Source organism: Tachypleus tridentatus, chromosome 8 (genome assembly GCF_004210375.1).
Source record: "Tachypleus tridentatus isolate NWPU-2018 chromosome 8, ASM421037v1, whole genome shotgun sequence".
Classification (NCBI taxonomy): Eukaryota; Metazoa; Arthropoda; class Merostomata; order Xiphosura; family Limulidae; genus Tachypleus; species Tachypleus tridentatus.
This window is the reverse complement of record NC_134832.1, coordinates 126,756,493-126,769,436: the sequence shown is the minus strand read 5'-3', so window position 1 is coordinate 126,769,436 and position 12,944 is coordinate 126,756,493. Positions and strand designations below refer to the sequence as shown.

The window sequence follows — 12,944 nt, the reverse complement described above, 5'->3', positions numbered from 1 at the left end:
GAGTTAGTGTGTTTTGGTGTAAGACATCAACTCGTCATTTTTTTAAGGTTATTTTATTATTTTATTCTGGGTCACAGTCAGTCTGTTATTCGTGTGTGTTAGCTTCACCTTTTCATTCCGTGAATTAAGAGGTCAAACCAGCTGCTCCTGGTTTTCTAGTAGGTCGGTAATATTAGCCAACTTCATAAGATGCGGTTAAAGTGGCTTTAAACTAGATGGAGTATCCGTACCCTGGGCAGAAGTTATGTAATTAATGTCTAATGAAAAGTTATCTTCGGACATGGAAAGTTGTTTCCTTTATATATAATTAAAAAAAACAAACAACAACAACAACCAAAACACCCATAAAAACTGCAAAATACGAAATGTGAAACCCGTAAATTCGAATGTGTCACCTTATGGAACCAACAAACTTTAATGTCAAATTTAGTGAAGATCCATCAACAGATAAAAAAAACACAAAAACCTCGTAAAAACCACAAAGTGCAAAACTGTAAATTTATGTGTATTTACCTATGGACCTAATGAACCTCCATACCAATTTTGGTGAAGGTCCATCCACATCCTGCGAAGTATTTACAAGAACATACAACAGATAGCACTACAGTAAAACCTGCCTAAGCCGGATATTGCTTATGGCGGAAACCTGTACAAGCCGGAAATATCAAAATTTTGCAGCATTATCTTAAGATTTCTTTTATAAAAGGCCCTCTGTATGGCGGAACCTGCGTAACGCGAACGGCAAACTATCTTTCACCTACCTCATCTATCAACAAGTAGGATTAGAACCTGAGTGAAGCAGAAAAAACGTTTTGATTAAATATTAATTTCTTATTTAATTAATAATTTGTTTAAATATTAATAAATTCTCGGATATTTTGTTACAGTAAGTATTGGTTAAATATATTCTGTTCTTTTTCCTGCTGTCATTATTCCGGAGGTTGTTATTCGAAAGAACTATTGACTGTACCTTTGGTCGCATTTTCTGATGGAAAACTAGAGATACCATGGGTAATAAGTAAAAATGAAAATCCGCGCTGTTTCAAAAATTTAACGAAGAATCAACTTCCTGTGGAATGGAAAGCGAATAATAAAGCGTGGATGACAAGTGCTATATTTGAGAACTTTTTAAACAAATTAAACAAAAGAATGGAACAAGAAAATAGGAATATTCTATTTTTACTAGATAATGCAACTTGTCACCCAAAAGTTCAACTTTCAAATGTTTGTTTATTCTTTTTACCTCCATGTACAACATCAGTTCTAGAGCCACTAGATAATGGAATTATACAGTGTATAAAACTGAAATACAGAAAATTGATGCTTCAGCATACTATTGCAAACAATTGCAAAGAGAGCATCTGAAATGACCATGAAAATTGATGTGTTAGATATAATTGCATTTTTAAGTCATTCAATCAAATGCGTAAAAGATGAATGCGTAACAAAGTGCTTTCGAAACTGTGGATTTATTCTTGATAATGGCGAAGATTGTGGAGAAGTTGTTTGCTATGACGATTGTAATGAAATCCAGATTCTGATTGAAAAGATTGATGCAGATGATTCTGTGAACGCAGAAAGTTTTGTGAACGTTAGCAAGAATGTTTTAACAGAAACTGATGAAATTGATTTAAAATATATCATAGAATCGCAAGATGGTAACAGTGTGAGAGATTCAGAAGATGAACAAAATGTAAAATACAGTGAGGAAATAGAAGTTCCTACTTCATGGCATGTGTTAAGTTATATTAACGCTATCAAACTGCATGCAAATATGAAGGGGAAAAATGAACTTCATGAAAATTCCGTAGAATTGGCGTTCTCTTTTAACCGCATGAGAATGCTCATTAAAAAAACGAAACAGTTGAAATTGAACACTTTCTTCAAATAAATGTGATTAAGATTTTGTGTACCTATGTATATTTTGAATGCAAGTTTTTGTTCTTATTCTAATAACTATAGCATAAACAGTATATTTACTTTATTCACAAACATCTTACTTCCCTTGAGCCAAGCAAGTGTAACGTTCCGCTAAAAATTATACATAATTAAGGAAATGCATGTTCACTGTCTAAGCCAGGAAACCTGCTTAAGCTGGAAATTTTACTTGGTCTCTTGCGATTCCGCCCAAGACAAGTTTTACTGTATTATATTTATATACAAAGCGCCAGTGCATCAGATCTGTGTATCAAACGAGAAAATCGTGACCACTATTGCAAATCTACATATAAACAGGAAAAAAAATTCGCGAAGTTGGGGGTTGCATATCGCGTGATAGAAACGTTGCTACAGTATTATTCAACAGAGAGTTCCATTGTAGTATGACGTGGTTTCGTGAAAAAATCCACATTTTTTTACGACACAGTTAACCTACCAGTGGTTTCTTTTGGTTCAAACCACTGTATGTGGTTTACATGATTCCCAGACGTTAATATTTTTTAACTTTTATAAATATATTCCTATTTTTAACCCTAATGTTGTCGAAACGTAATAGATCACACATTATGAGAAGACCATTGCATTGCCGAGTGTCGTAGCGCAAATAGAGAAATATTTCAACTGTCTATTTTATGACTGATGAATAGTGTGTACCAATATTGTTTCGAAATAATACTGTTTCGCGTAGACCTAGAATGTGCTAGTTTTAGTTTTTTAACCTTTAGATACTATTTCCAGTTCTTAAAAATCACTAAGTTTTGGGTTTAATTGATCTTTCTACGTAACGAATATATCTAAATCAACAAGAGAACCTTATAAAATACATACAAAATATCGCTGTGTCAAACAGTTAAATATTCATTCTGTAAATATTCTACAATGGAATATTTACCTCAACTACAACCATATGGCTAAATGTAAAAAAAAAATCAACATCTGTATCTACTGTTGTCGAAATTTAAAACATGTCATTCAAGTCATGTAGGCCCAGCATGGCCAGGTGATTAAGGCACTCGACTCGTAATACGAGGGTCGCGGGTTCGAATCCCCGTCACACCAAACATGCTCGCCCTTTCAGTCTTGGGGGCGATATAATGTGACGGTCAATCTCACTATTTGTTGGTAAAAGAGTAGTCCAAGAGTTGGTGGTGGGTGGTGATGACTAGCTGCCTTCCCTCTAGTCTTATACTGCTAAATTAGGGAAGGCTAGCACAGATAGTCCTCGTGTAGCTTTGCTCGAAATTCAAAACATCACCATTTTTTAACACCTTTATCTCACCATTTTTCGAATCCATGAAAAAAATTCACAGCACAGATACGAACACATATTATTTATATTAAAATATTTAAAATATTAAAATATAATATGTAAAATATTATCCCTTTTCCTGCTTCTTTATTTAACATTCAAATATATCATTATCTATTACTAAAAATACTTTTTTTTTTCACACTAGTGCATGTGTAATACCATCACACATAATTTCTGTTATCAATGTGCAGAAGTCATGTTCAGCTGGTAGCCCGATATGGCTTTGCTAAAAGAAAACACGTACACACACGCGTTATACCCACTCAACAACAGTGAAATGTTAATAATCAAATAAATTTCCATAATTATGTTTTCGAACAATGTCTCTTTCAATTTGCAATAAAACGTTAAATGCCTGTAACGTGTTTCCATCATGAGTTATAAGATAAATTCGAAACATTTTACGGTTTCACATACAATGTCTCTCGTAATAATGATCACAAATTAGATTATGTTAGTCAGCCTTTCACAGTAACCAGAAGGTATATGATAAATAACGATAACAACACTGCGAAATAGCTGTTATTCACATTACTCGCACTTGATTCCAAACAAGTCTAATAATTTGTAGAAGACGCACTAAAATTATTTGTTTGTTTCTTCTTTGTTAAGTTACACAAAGTGCTCTCTGTGTATCGAAACCATGAGTATCGAAACTCGATTTTTAGCCCTATAAAGTCTCATACTTATAAATGAGTCACTGGTGAGGCGGTTGTGTTTTTCTTATAGTAAAGCCGCATCGAACTACCTGCTGCGTTCACCTTGGGCAATTGAACTCCTGATTTCAGCCCTGTAAGTCCAAAAACCTACCGCTGTCCTACCTGGGGACAAAGAGATGTGCAACTATAATCTATACCTATAAAATTCCTACTCCTTTAAGTTAGACTTTTTTATCACCAAGAAGACTCTGTGAAAACTTCTCGTTGTAACAAAGTCTGGGGTTGATACGTTTGTATTGGTTACCATTACAAGGCATTCATACTGAAGAACAGTTGTAAACAAAAACAAACTGAACAATTAATTTAGCATTGAAGATAATGAATTGATAAATATAAGCCTTATTTCATTATATACATTCATATATATATATATATATTCATATATATGAAAAATAAGTAATGGTAATGTGCAAACAATAAATTAACAATCAATTGAAATTAAAAAATAATGTACATAAAATGAAATATGATTGAATCATGTTATGTGGACAGTGGTATATTTCAATATACATGTTTATATAAATTTAGGTCTAAATAAGGGTTGTTCTTAGCGCAATCACCACTCCATTTCAATTTAATGACATCCATTACACTAACTTTAGGTTTCTTTTAGATTTAGCTCCGTTATATGTATTGCTGCTCCCACCCCCTCCCCAGTTAAGAAAAGCTGTTTCTAAGAGACTGGTCTAAATCAATAATTAAGATTACGTTAGAAATACTTATCAATACTGCTGAAATTATAATGAGTTATGATCATATTATGATGTATGCTGAGAAAAGACCATACGAAATTATAACGTATAGTGAATAGAACACATAGAATACGATAATGTATTAATTATGTAGTCATTTAAACCAAGATGGAAAACCGTTTTTTACAAGCTAACAACATAGTGTTCTAAAAATGCAGAAAATTAGGTTAATATTTTAAGTTTAAATAAATGTTAAAAAAGTTATCTGTCTTTATCGCTCTATTAAAATGTGAAACAAATTCTTGAAGATATCGAAATATACGAAGACCAAATGCGATAACACATTGTGTAACTACAGTGTAACAACAGGAAAAGTAGCCAATAAAAATGATAAGGCTTAGAGATTATTCCTTAAGTTCTGTTATATAAGTTAAGTATATAAGATATTTTAATTATACGAGCTAGACAGCTTATCTACAACAAATATTTTTGCAGTAAATAACATATAATCGACTACTGTACAGTGAGCGGTGTGTACTGTATTATTCTATCACTCGGCATGGTTTCTTTTTTTGTTATATTTATTTATTTGTAGATGTAAATAGATCACAAACCTTTTTGAATGACTAGTCATTTTCTGCCACACACTGGGCTCGTATTTTGATTTATATATTTAGGGGCTGTGTAACACAGGCTAAATTTTGGTGGGGTTAACAATTTTTGGCCACAAAATTTTTGTTACCCCAATTCAAAAAATCATGTTATGAAGAGATTAGGCCTAAAGTAAAAAAATAAAGAGTAAAATAATAATAAATAACGAACAAAACTTCTGCTAAGATATTTTTTCTATATCGCGTCTTTTGGTATTTTGTCTTGCCTCAAAACTCATCTGAATACATGCACATAAGTATAACATAAATAATAATAGTGCCACTAAATTCCTTAAGTAACATAGGGCCGCAGTCACTTGCGGTTTCTGTAACAGGCTGGTTTTTAAGTGAGTAGGTAGGTTGTTAGTCTACTGCACAACCCCCAACTAGGAGGACCTTTTCGCAGCCCACCGAGGGGAATCGAACCCCTAATTTTAGCGTTGTAAATCCGGAGACATACCGCTGGACTAGCGGGGAGCAAGTATAGCGTACCTTATGCAATTTCTAGTCTATTTATAACAAGTGGATAATAACATAGTTTGCATTAACTTTCAGCCAAAGAGACTTAAATGCTATCGGATTCTGTCACTGTGTGATGTGTAAATCGGGATTTTCAATTGGACGCTGGCAGCATCCGCTTGGATTTCAAGGAGTTAAGACACTGAAAACTCCAGCACGAAAGCACCAATCAACCATGATACTGAACAGCATAATCTTATGAAGACTTTGTAATTATATTATTATTTAAAAATAAAACACTGAACGTTTATTTCAAGCAATCTGTAACTAATTTATTTTACTGTTTTGGATTTGTTTTTTGTTTATTTTAGAATGTTAGTTTTGAGCTACACGGGGGTTATATACACATGTCTATCCTTAATTTTGGATTGATAAATTAGAAATCAAAAGTTAAACAGTACCCACAGCCAACTATTGGGTTAATATGATCTGACGGCCATTCTTATTACACATCCATAGCCCTAAAGTATGCATCTCGTTTTTACCACAATGAGACACCTACCAAGAACTCTTGAACCAGGCGTAGACTGATTACGTGAGCTATTGCCGAAATATAATGTACATAGTATCGAAAATTTTTAAACCACAAGTTATTTGCAGCTTTTCTTAATGTCAGATATGTGACTCATTATGGCGTTGTAAAAGCGTGAGAAGGCTGAATTAAAGTATGTTGTTATTCCAAACTTGTTTCAAATTACAAGGAAATCATTCTGTAAAATTCATTGAAGTGTTTATGGTTCCGGATTTATCGGATATCCTGTATAATGAAAACTGTACATCAAAATTCCGTTTAATATTTGAGATACTAGAAACTACTTAAGTACTCAGAAATCTACTGCATGTGTGGAAGGGTTTTGTTGGAACGTATCTTCTGAGCTTCACTTTTATGTATGAGCAGAACGAAACCTCACTGAAGCTGAGATTATTTAACCTAGGAAATTTTTTCTGCTTTATATAAGATGGGATTATGCATTGTTAAATGTGTTTTTCAACTGAGAAATATTTATATGCATAGAAAAGTAAGAGTGAAATAAGATAGCTTCAAATACGCATGTTACTTGTGGTTCAATTATTTATGTAAGTTTCGAAATATAAAATTTTGATAAACAACTGTCTTCACACAATAGTCGTAATATCAAGTAATCTAAACACATTACACCAGTATTATGTAGTGTGATAAAACACAAGTAAAACTGTTTTTAACAACAAATTAATAATTGTATAATATTTGATAATTGAAATATGATATTTATAAAATGACATACGTAAAGCTTTGAATAAAAAATTAAATTGTCAACTGTTGACATATGAAAATAAATGGAAAACTTTCTCTTCATTGGCAATACTTGTTATATACCGCCTTTGAACTAAGCAAGTCACTCTAACGGAGTCATTTGTAAAGATTTGACTATGCCGCACTCTCATATGAAGAAACAAATGATTAATAATAATAAGAAAAACAGCGAAGAAATGTATTTTGTATTTACGGTAAAGCTACTAAAATCATCAGCTGCCATTTCTAACCTTTAACTATTGACCAGAGGGAAGGGAGCTAATCAACAGCACACACACTCAAAGTAACTGACTGTCACCCTTATAACAAAACTAAAACTTAGAGATGGTAAGAATGTTTTATTGCTCGGATTCCAACTATTCTCACCAGCTCCAAAATCTAGAGTTCTACCACAAGGCCAGCCAGCCCCATTCCAGCGGTACAGGAGTGAATAATGGGGACCAATAAGTGTTTTGAACCTGAATTATCCAGGGATGAATCCATGTTGATGAGTTATGATAAGTTTTTGGTCAGGCTAGATAACAAACACCATGCACTACATTGTAAAATCCTATTTGTTCAAGTATTTCTCAGGGTTGTAAATGAGATATCTATATTGGTTTATAATGTTTACGTCCTCGTGCTCGCACAGGTTAATGGTTGCTACATGTGTTCTGGATATGTAAGTAATACAGAGCTGGCAGACAGTAATTACAGTTATCGTATCAGTTGTCGGTTTCGCCACATGAGCACATTCCTTACATTCCCGAACTTTAGCGTAGAGAGTACAAACTACAGTGTGACATTTCAGTTGTATGCAGTGATTTAAAAGTTTAAAATGTTGTGGAAACTATCGTATTACACTATTTAAAACTAATATACTTCTACCTCTTTATAAAAGCGTGCAATACGTTGTCAGATATTTACAAAGTTTTACTTCTATGTTTAAAACGTTACAGGCTCGATAAACAAACAAACAGTGTTGATTTGGTTTATGCCATACTTCCGATCATTCCCGAAGTCATTATTCTTTAACATTTTAACTGAATCTGCGGTAAAAGATATACGTTAAAATACATTTTCAACTTTTATACGTGTATTTTTACAGATGCTACTAACTATGACTTCGTATTGAGCCTAACTTCAAAAATGATAAGTTCTCCGTTATTAATGCCCCGAATATAAGAGAGTAATATAAGAAATTAATTTTAACTGCGGTAATCGAACTCAAACAAGACAAGTTTCTGTTACGTTGAATTTGCCAAGAATTCGAGCTAGAAATTGTAGTAGGAACTCGAAGTGAAAAGCTCGTAGATACTTTTAAAATAGACGAGTATTCCAATATTTATGCTACTTATAGATCCTTTAAAGGGGGGTTTGTTTGAAACTGGGGGGTGATTTATTAAGGATTAATAACTTCATGTTTCCTCGAAGTTATGTGAAAAATGAAACTGTTTATCTAATACGTTTTTATAATTTTCTTAATTTCGTTATATTTAATTTTGCTAGGAATGTGGCGATACAAACAAGTATCATATTGTGATGTCGTAATGCAATTGTATTGATTCATCGTCCGATATAATGCGCAATTTATGTCTTCACGAAACTTTTGGCAAGTTTTCAGTAAACATTAGAAGTCTTTTGTACATAAAAATAGAATTTTTAACAAATATTTTTGCTAAACATTAATGTTTTAATATATGGAGTCAAACTAGTCACTGCTCCGATTAAAATATAGGAAATTTCCTCTTTCGTAATTTCTAAAACTTCCAAAATAAACTTCCAATCTTTTTTAAATAAATATTCATATTTTATCTGCTATATTCATTGCCATAATTTTACGTAAAGTCGGTCAGTTTGACTAGACTCGTAACCATCATAAAAAATGAACATTACCCTTGTTTTCTAGAATTACTTCAAGTTGTAGCAGGGAACCACATTTACTTACACTAAATAACTTAAAGCTCTTAACGTTATATATCTGTTTCTAATTAAACTTTATCGTTAGGAATATCAAATTTTGTAACAAAAAATTAGTATAACTTCTGTATCTAGATATGTAACGTAATTGGATATCGATTCATATGTATCGTATCAGCCCTAATTTTTATCTCTTTATTGAATTTTTATTGTCAGTGATGTCGAGAAACCCACTTGTTGAGAATTTATATGCAAAAACGGCTCGTTTGGGTTGAGAAAATATAAAAATGTAAAATATGTAAAATATTTTCTCAACCCAAACGAGCCGTTTTTGCATATAAATTTTTATTGTGCTCAATTAGCATTTTCTAAGCTCCTGCTCAATTTTTTCGTTCCATATTCATATATCTATCTATATACATATATTCACGATGTTGTTAACATATCTCACAACACTTTAAAACTCTTTTAAATTATCAAAATAGAGGCATTTTTAAAACGTAACCCTTAACAATAACTCCAAACTAGTATAATAAGCTGGACTTTCAGTGGGATTGACAAATTATTTACTGAGTAATTGTAAAATAAGACTTGATATTCAACTGGTTAAATGGTAGGAAATGATTTGATCTAAACTTCACAATTCAGCTACTAAAATGTTCAAGCGAAAGCAAACGATCTTTGAAACGTTAAGACTGTTATTCTAAGTCACATGTCCATTTGAAACGCAAACAAACACTCTCTCTCGATGCACTAAGCATTTTCTTTCTTTTATAATGATACCGATTTCTAACTTATTTTAATATTTTTTATTATATAGTCTAATAATTCCTTTGTAAAGTTTCCCACAAGTTCTCTGTAACTTATTCTAGTCTTAGCGCTACACTTTCTTCCAAAACAGAAATATTATATAAAATATCACTCCCAACCGCCAAACTTTTAAAACATGGTTAATACTTATTTAATTAACGAGTCTTCACTAAATTGTACTGTAGATTCAGCGATATTTCTATAAAGAACATAGAACGATCTTCTTATCACATAAACCAATAAAGGTTAAATTTATTAAGTATTTTCAATCTCCCAGTTATCGCTAAACCATGTTTATACTGATAACATTACGAACGTACAACACTAAAATCGGAGGTTCAATTCCCCGCAGTGGATACTAAAAGTAACTTAGCATATTTGTTTAACTCTAACGTTAAGAGTCATACAAATTGAAATAGTTATTCTCTAATAAAATAATTTTATATATCTTTATTTTAATCAAGCTCACAAAAAGAAAGTTACTTCACCATAATTTTCTAAAAAAAATAGTTTAATATTTCTTTACATACATTCCCAAACCTACATATAATATTCTATCTGATTACTCGTGAAACAGGATGCTCCTTCGATGGTTGCCAAAGTAACATGCTTATGAGTGCTTAACATAATCTGTGTTATTAATATTATTTTCAGTAATGTGCATACAGCTTCCATTGTTATTTCAGCTTATCAAAACATCTTGGAACAATTAATCTTTCCTGTTTCGATAACCAATACTTTTCTCTGAGAATTATTGCACTCTGTACCGAAAACACTTGCATGTAACAATGCTCAAAAATATACACACAAAATGTTTTGCAAGATAAAATAAAAGCGTTACCTTAGTTTTATAAAAAGAGGGGTTACCAATAAAGCGTATATAAAATTTGGTATTACAAATGAGACACATCTATTAGATGTACAGTCACATTACAGATATTATACGTCATACATACACACTTCACTAGCACATTTCAACCTTACCCTGCTCCACACAAAATCGAGCCAGGTTTCGTATAAATATGATAGTTCATTGGTTTCTCGAACAAGTATACTCCTTAAACACAAGTAGAAGACCAGTTGGCGAAGTATCAAAATGTTTGCAAAATTGTCCCCATATAATAATATTATACATCTCGCTTCATAACACCAGTAGGCTAAGGGGCGGAATCAATCTAACCCTACTTCACAAAAAGATAAAATAAATCCCTGAATTGTAGACTAAGATTATCTCTGACAACTGCAACTACTGCTGATAGCGTGTCTAACAAGAACTACGTACAATCACGTGCCATATTTTTCACTTGTTTGAATTTGTGATTTTGTACCAAGTGCTCATTTAGTTACAAACAAAACTTCCAAAACGAAGAACGAAAAATAAAGTATTATATCAGTTTGTTTTTGAAAAAGTAACGCTAAGAATTTCAAAATTAAGATTACGTCAAAGAAATTGAAACTATAAAGGTAGATCATTTATAAGCAGACGACATTAAAAAGTTGTAATGATAAGTAGTGACCTCGTGTGTTAAAAATACAAACCAATCCTAAACATGTTCATTTTTGGGGGAGAAGGAACAAATAAAACCGAGAAGCACATCAAAATATAGGTTTATTCTAAATTGTTTATATGTATAGATATGTAAAGTATATATACATATAAATTATATATATGTTATAACCATAAATTTCAAGCCATAAACAAAACACATTAACATGAAACAAAATAAGCTGTATATTTTAAAAAAGGATCCAAGGGCATGAGTTACAACGGGACTTGTATATATATATATACTTTAAATGTTCTGGCAGATTTTTGTGTCTTATTCACCTATTCTCTTCTTACTTTTATTAATATACTTGTGCGAACAGAAGTTTTATCTATTCGAGTTTATAGTTATTACTAGCAGATACAAGCTAAAATAGTGCAACAGTAATTTTCCTAAAAATAGTGATGAATAAATGTAAAACATTAAGTCAACCCAATTTTTTGTACCAGAAGGTATGTGCAATATAATTGTCTAGTGGGCCGGTTACAACCATCTTTAGTCTTAATGTGTTATTTCAATAAGGAAAATTGCATTGCGCTTGTTGTTAGGCAAGGTTTGTTTGTAGTTGAGCGAATAGACTATCTGTATTGTGTCTACCACTGGTATGAAGACACGGTTTCTAGTACATAAGTTTGCAAACTTGTTGCTGTGCCACTAGAAGGCTTTTAAGCAAAGGAGACTGAATACTGAACAAAATTATTTGTTTTTCGATACAACAGGTGCACCAAGCATATTAGAGCATTCATTCAGTTTCGCTAAATAAAAGCTCTTTTCTCCAACCCCGAAGAATGCCTCCGTTTCTTCTCATTTTACTGAACGTAAGGAAAGACCGCTATCAAAATGAAAGGTTTTTGATAGTTGTCACTTCCATAATAAATGTTAAAGGAATGATATTCAATTCAAATCAACTTATTCGGCATGATACGGTATAATCAATCTTGCATATAACACCCACATTAAAAAAAAAATTATAAACCAAACAACAACAAATATTTACTCAAACATGCTACTCTTTTCATTCGTTTTGTTTCTGTTTTATCTCCTGCCTTCAATCCACAACGAAGGAAGTCTCGTGTTCTTGTTATTCTTGATAAATTGTTCTCCGACTGATTATACAGCACACACAAAGACTGACGGAAAAATACATGAAATGAATAATTTTTTTACAATGCACTCTTGAAAATATGCATGTTGATATATTTATATATCTGTGTTTTTTTATAGCAAAGCCACATCGGGCTATCTTCTGAGTTCACCGATAGGAATCGAAGCCCTTATTTTAGGGTTGTAAATCCGTAGACTTGCTGCTGTATCAGTAGGTACACTTCTTGACACACAGACATTAAGTTGTTATATGTACATAGGTACATTTATCATTTATTCATAGCCTTTCTCACCATTCATTTTAAATATTAAGAAAGGTTTGTTTGGTTTTGAGTTTCATACAAAGCTACTCGAGGGGTATCTGTGCTAGCCGTCCCTAATTTAGCAGTGTAAGACTAGAGGGAAGGCAGCTAGTCATCACCATCCACCGCCAACTCTTGGGCTACTCTTTTACCAACGA

The 12,944-nt window shown here is 32.3% G+C and overlaps 1 protein-coding gene across 1 annotated transcript in view; it reads right to left on the bottom strand.

Annotated features, from left to right (window-relative positions):
• LOC143223445 (zinc finger protein GLIS3-like) overlaps positions 1-11,074 on the bottom strand; it is an 87,648-nt gene extending 76,574 nt beyond the window's left edge. The window contains exon 1 of the mRNA XM_076451445.1: positions 10,818-11,074. The gene's annotated coding sequence lies outside the window, so the exon portion shown is untranslated. The remainder of the gene's footprint in view (positions 1-10,817) is intronic.
• Between the last annotated feature and the right edge of the window lie 1,870 nt (positions 11,075-12,944).